This window comes from Microtus ochrogaster, chromosome 10 (assembly GCF_000317375.1).
Source record: "Microtus ochrogaster isolate Prairie Vole_2 chromosome 10, MicOch1.0, whole genome shotgun sequence".
Classification (NCBI taxonomy): domain Eukaryota; kingdom Metazoa; phylum Chordata; class Mammalia; order Rodentia; family Cricetidae; genus Microtus; species Microtus ochrogaster.
This window is the reverse complement of record NC_022016.1, coordinates 61,609,388-61,616,538: the sequence shown is the minus strand read 5'-3', so window position 1 is coordinate 61,616,538 and position 7,151 is coordinate 61,609,388.

Genomic DNA, 7,151 nt, shown 5'->3' with positions numbered 1-7,151 from the left:
TGTCTATATGCCATGAGGGTAAGAGTGGGTTTAGACTATGAAACCAGCAAGGAGACCACGAGAGGAGGAAGGTTGTTGAAGAAGGGGATGTGAGGATGGGGTAGATGACCTTAATTGTCAATTTGACACAGACTAGCCACTGAGAAGAGACTCCAGAGGAGGATTGTCTACATTGGGTTGGCCTAGGCATATAGTACAGGGCTATCTTAATTAAATTTATTGAGACAGAGTGTGCTGCCTCCTAGGCAGGGGATCCTGAACTATATCAAAGTGGAGAAATCAGACTGAGCACAAGCAAGCAATGAGCATCCCTGCGCTTGTTTTTCTCTGCTCTTGACTGGATAGGGTGTGGCTGTTTGAAGTTCCTCCCTTGACTTTCTCACAAGAGACTGCAATCTAGAATTGTAAATCTGAAGTAAATCCCTTTCTCCCCTAAGTCACTTTTTGTCCAAGTGTTTTTATCGCAGCCACTGAACTGAAGGCGGAAAAGGGGCTATGGAGGGACAGATGTGGACAAGGGAGCTGGGGATGGTGTAGGAGAATCAGCGAAACGATTTTCTTTTATTTTTAAAAATGTATTTATTTTGTATGTATGAGTGTTCTGCCTGCTTGTATGTATGTAGAGCACATGTGTGCCTGGTCCCCTGGAAAATCAGAAGAGGAACGTGTCTCTCCCAGGACTGGAGTTAAGGATGGTTGGTTGTGAGTCACCATGTGGGAGCTGGGAACCTAGCCCAGGTCTTCTGCAAGAGCAACAAGTGCTCTTAATCACTGAGCCATCTTTGCAGCCTAGCAAAACAATTTTTGCTTGGAATATCAGAAATATCAGCATACAATATATGCCAGTTTTAAAATATCAGAAATAAAACTGATACAGTATATGCCGATTTTAAAGAATATTCTTAAAGCCAACACTAGAGAAATGTGAACTGCATAGAAAGGCAATTTAGTCAAGAGCCAGAATTCTTAAAAGATAGAGGCATGTGCTGGCTAGTTTATGTCAACTTGACCCAAGTTAGAGTCTTTGGAGAGAGGAGGGAGCCTCCGCTGAGAAAATGCCTCCTTAAGATCAGGCTGCAGACAAGCCTGTAGGGCATTTTCTTAGTGATTGATGGGGGAGGGCCCAGCCCATTGTGGGTGGTGCCATCCCTGGGCTGGTGATCCTGGGTTCTATAAGAAAGTAGGCTGAGCAGGCCAAGAGGAGCAAGCCAGTAAGCAGCACCCCTCTAAGGCCTCTGCATCAGCTCCTGCTGCCCTCCAGGGTCCTGCCCTGCTTGAGTTCCTGTCCTGACTTCCTTCAGTGATGAACAGCAATATGGAAGTTTAAACCTAATAAACCCTTTCCTCCCTGTTTTATGGTTTCTTTTTATGTGACGAGACACCATGGCCATGGCGACTCTTATAAAGCAAAGTATTTAAATGGCTTCCTTACACTTCAGAGGTTCAGTTCATTATCATCATGGTGGGATATGGCAGCGTGCAGGCAAACTCCATACTAGAGAAGTAACTGAGAGTCTACAGCTTGCAGGCAACAGGAAGTGGTCAGTCTCACAGATAGTAGCTTAAGCATAGGAGACCTCAAAGCCCAATTCCACAGTGACACATTTCCTTCAGCAAAGCCACAGTTCCTAATAGTGCTACTTCCTCTGGGGTCATTTCCATTCAGACTACTACCCTCCCCAAGCTGCTTTTGGTCACGGTGTTTCATCACGGCAACTGTGACCCTGACTCAGACAAGCAACTACCATCCTCAGCACCCCATCTTACAGAACACTGGTACAAGAAAACCCTGTTATAGAAAGGAAAGAGGGACCAGGATCAGGAGACTAAATGTTTGGTAAGATTCTTGTCAAGCAGGACTTTTCTAGCTAGAACTTTTCAGTTACCCTTGGCCTTTCAGTGCTGGTTCCTGCTAGACAAATACATTAGTTCTCTGCATATTAAATCTCACAGCATTTTAACTGCTTTCCTTCCACTGCTGTCCAGGATTGAAGAACAAGGAAAGCTGTTGTGCTCTCTGTTGCTATCCGAAGGTCTTTTGTCTAGATTCTGCACAGCTGAAGAAAGATCGCACAGCAGTGAACGTTTTAATCTCTTTGGCGAAAATTCTCTTTAGAAGTTAGATTGCAGCCAGGCCATGGTGGCACTTGCCCTTAATCCAAGCACTCCGAAGCAGAGGTAAATGAATCCCTGTGAGTTCAAGGCCAGCCTGGCCTACTTCATGAGTTCCAGGACAACCACAGATACACAGAGAAACCCTGACTTGAAAAAAAGAAAAAATTAGAGTGCTAGGAAAAAGGAGTGAATACAACCTTGCAAAAGACAACCCACAAAGGAATGGCCACTGCTGCAACTGGAATGTGTATATCAGGCTACGCAAAGGTTTGGCTTTTCTGTGCCTGCCTATGACTCTATGTGTTGGTTAGGCGCTACGCAGAGAAATCTTGTCTTGGAACTATACCCCCCTACACACACACACAAAGTGTTGGTTTTGGAGTTTCCACTAGTTTCTGCAAATAGGCAATTTCACAAATATGGAATGTGCGAGTAGTGAAGACCACTGTGTGTGTCCCCAGAGGAGTTCTGTGGCTTGAATCTAAAACACACCTGTTGAGTGTGTGACGCTGTTTGGGAGGCTATGGGAACTTTCCTAGGTGTGCTTAGCTGGAGGGGGAAGGTGACTGGGGGAATGCCTTTGGTGAAGGGTGTAGCTGGTCCTCTCTTCCCTGCCCCCTGTCCACTGTGAGGGAAGTATGCTCTTGTGCTTGTTCCTTGTGTTCAGCTTGATCACAGGCCAGCATAAACAGAGGAAGCAACCGTGGGCTGAAACCGTGAGCCAAAACAAGTCCCTTCTCCCTCAGGTTGTTTATGCCAAGTTTTTGTCACAGTGGTAACTGGTCTGATTAACACAGGGCCCTGGAGGAACCTTTCACCCAGGCTGAAGGAATCAGAGAAAAGTCTCTGTGTCCCAATGCTCAGGGAGGTCTGTGCATGAAGTCCGAAGGCTAAGTCATGTGGTAAAACAAAGAACGGATTTCTTTCCTGTTACCAGGTGATGCCTGGATTTATTTTGTTTTATTTATTTTTTTTCTCTTAGAAATGAAGTCTTCTATTTTGCCGCGTCTCCTCCCTCGATCCTGAACAGTAAAGCCTTCTGCGAAGGCGGGGGTCTGTAGCCTCATTGTAGCTATGAGAACCTGGAAGGTGACTCTGTGTGACCGAGGAAATGAATTCTAATTCTTAATTGTGTTGAATCTAATTTAATCATAATGAATTTAACAGCCGCAGTGGTAGTGGTGATTATGGCCCACGATGTAGTTACGACCCATTGCGTGCTGTCTATGCAAGGGTACTCCTTTGTACGTTATTTCTGAAACCTGTTCACCTTTGCAGTGGCAATGATGCAGCTCCTACATATCCATTCTGTGCCCCATTTCTTACTGAGTTTACTTGTTTAGTTTTTCAGTTGATCTACTTGGATTCTCTTGGAATAAGCATATCTTTGACAAATGAAGGTAATTTTACCTAGCCTAGGTCACTTTTTGTTTTATTTTCTTATCCAGTTGCATGGGCCCAGCGCAGTTATTTATGTTATTTGCTTTTGTGGTCCTGAGGATCAGTCCCAGAGCCTTGCTGAACAAGAGCTCTAAGGAGCTACATCTCCAGGGTCTTCTTACTGTAGCCCAAGCTGGCCGTTGAGTCATGATCTTCCAGCCTCCTCCACACTGGGCTTACAAGCATGTGTCATTACTTCAAACATTGTCTAATGGAACTTACATATTTATATTGGCAATGGGCAAGACTGACTATAATTATCCTTGTTCTCACCAGTGAGTTCCTTCCTTCCCAACCCCCACCCAGCCTTTTTTTTTTTTTTTCAGTGTAGGAATTGAACTAGGAGCCATGTGCACTGTAGGCACGGACAGCGGAGCACCTAAGTAAGTATGATGTCTTTCCCAGTTATATGGAAGTGGTAGAAACGTGTGGCAGATACTCCTCCCGAGCTCGCTGCTCTTCTGGGGACTTCCGTGTCGCCAAATAGGGGTGTCACTCACTGTTTCCAGAGTTAGAACTCTGGGCACCATTTTCCCCTCTCCTTCCCTCTCTCTTCGCTCCCTCCATCTGCTCCAACTCGCTGCCAAGCCATCCTCTCTTCTCTCCTGCCAGCACCCAGGTGGCATGTTCAGAACTTCATTCACTCTGGGAACATTGCACAAACAGCTTCTTCATAAAAAAAAAAAAGGAAGAAAAAGAAGAAAAGTCTTCCTACTAGCCTGGTGAGATGCATGCGCAGATAAAGTACTTACTGGGTTTCACAAAGGTAGAAGAGCAGACAACACAAAGTTACCCTCTGACCTTCACACACAATGCTATGGCATGTGTGCCCTCTCATGTCACACACGTACACACACAGACACACACACACACACCCCGTGTTCAGTGTCATCATTTTTTTTTTTTTTTGGTTTTTCGAGACAGGGTTTCTCTGTGGTTTTGGAGCCTGTCCTGGAACTAGCTCTTGTAGACCAGGCTGGCCTCGAACTCACAGAGATCCGCCTGCCTCTGCCTCCCGAGTGCTGGGATTAAAGGCGTGCGCCACCACCACCCGGCTCAGTGTCATCATTTTAAAAATTAAAATATATATCTATATTTTGAGTTTTTCTGCTTTCTTTTCTTCTACTCTTGCTTCCTTGAGTCTTCCACTAGAAATAAGTTTGGGGTTCAAATAAAAGAGACCACAATTCCAACTGCAGTGTGTGGACAAGGAAAACTTTACTCCTGGTCAAGAGAGCAAACTCAGGGCAGAACCGTGTCTTTTCCCTATTGGCTGTCATCCACTTCATAGTCTTATCCGATTGGCTAGTCCGAAAAGAACAGGAAATGAAGGGAGAAGGGAAAGGGATCTCTGCTCTGAAGAGGAAGGGGTCACTGCCCTAGGCCATCAGGTTTCTGAAATGTGATAGGAGCCTTTAAGGGGTAAGAGGGAGTAAAATGTTTGCATACAAGTCTTACTAGGTGAGGAAAATAGAAAGATTTTAGTTACTTGCCCTAAACACAAGTTTCATAGTCCTCGGTGTAATGGTAAAAATAAAATGCTGCGGGATCCCTGAGTAGCTGCAGTGGCAGAAATGCTGCAGGTCCCCAAGTGGCAGTGACAGGCAGCGGGCCATGTGGTGGCAGGCAGGGGGCAGTGGGTCCCGAGAGCAGCCAGTCCCAGGCAGGGACGGTGTGTGGGACCTCGTTGCAGGTCTCACTACCCTGTCTCATAAGAAGGTGTGGATGGGGCTACATGTCCTTACTGTGAGCTGTGTGTCACTACCCTGTCCCATAAGAAGGTGTGGACGGGGTTCCATGTCCCTACTGCTTTTGTTCTTTTGTTTTTGAGACAGGGTTTCTTTATAGCTTTGGAGCTTATCCTGGAATTAGCTCTTGTAGACCAGGCTGGTCTTGAACTCACAGAGATCCTCCTGCCTCTGCCTTCTGAGTGCTGGGATTAAAGGCATATGCCACCATCGCCTGGTGAATTTTACTTGACATGAGGTCTCATTATATAGCCCAGACTGCCCTTGAACTAGCTGTGTAGATCAAGCTGGCCTTAAACTCACAGATCTGCCTGCTCTTCCTCCTGAGTGCTGGGATTAAAGGCATGTGTCACCACACCCAGCTAAAGATTATTTTTCTTAATTTGGACGTGTGTGTTTATGTGTGTGTGTGTGTGTGTGTGTGTGTGTGTGTGTGTGTGTGTGTGAATACCACATGTGTGCAGGTGTCCAGAAGAGGGCAGTGGATCCTGTGGGTGCTGGGACTAACCTGGGTCCTCAGGAAAAGCGGCAAGCACTCCTAACTGCTCAGCCAACTCTCTCGCCTCTAGAATTGTGTATTTCATTTTATTTTTAATTTGTCAGTTTGTTTGTTAATGTGTACTGTGAGGGACACACCATGGCACACATATGTGGAGGTCAGAGGACAACATGTGACAATCAGGTCCCTTCTTCCACCATGTGGTTCCTGAGGATCAAACTCAGGCCAGGCTTGGTAGTGAGACCCTTTACCCACTTAGCCATTTTGCTGGCCTTACGTCCTGAGGTTATGTATTATATTCTGTCGGTTTACTGTGGTTCTCTACCAGAAATTCAAGCTCTGTGCCTGTCCACCAATGTCTTTAGAGCCTGCAGGTGCATTACGTACGACTGACTCCCTGTAAATATGGAATACTATTTCAGATAAATGACCTGATCTGGACATTTTTTTTAAAACAATGTGGCCGTCTTGTCCTAATATCCCAGTAGGTGGCGCCAAGAGCACATCTGGTCCTCTGCAGTGGTGGGAGTTGGTGCGGGGGAGGGGGATGTAAATAGTTGAGGGCTAGGCCCGGCGCCAAGACCGGTGGCTGCAGTAATGCGGGATCCAGACTGATGGAAGGCAAATAGTGCGTCTTCCAATGGATGAGGAAGCATGAGAGAGGGAATTGTGAGGGCTCGAGAGGGGCCTGGGTGGCCAGTGCCCCAAAGGCCATTAGTGAGATTTCTGGATTAAGGCTTTCTGGAATCCTAGATGACTTTCCCTCTTTCACTAGGTTCTGTATCCGGTATCCGGCCAAGTCTCTCCTGTGAATATAGAAGAGGCTTTTAAAGAGCATGGTACTTTTCTGTGAGCCCAGAACTGAAGAGAAGCACGGGTTGTCAGTTTAAATCTTCATAGGACATTTGGGGAAATACCCAGACAGGAGCAAATTAGAGGGCCCGGAGGAACCAGATCTGGCCTTTTAATCTAAGCATTCTGCAGTCAGCTTTCATTCATCCAGTTCCGCGCACCCACCCTCCCATTCTTAGCCACGGGCTGTGTGTGAGAGACCACGCGTGCAAGGTAAGGGAGGCAAGGGAAGCGGAGGCGCCAGAACTGCCTCGCGCAGGGAGGCTTGCTGTAACCAAGACTTGTTGGGTGAGCACTGCAGGTAGCAGAGCTGAAGCAGGGGAGTATCTTGGATCAAGAGGTGGGCTAAAGAAAGGACTCAGATCTCAGGCCGGGGAGGTTGCGGGCCGCAGAGATCCCCAGGGAGCGCTTGCATAAAGATCCAGGTGAGAAGAGGTCTGAGAAGTGATTGCAGCAATAGAAGAGGAGCAGGCTTACACAAATCTTTTTTTTTTTTT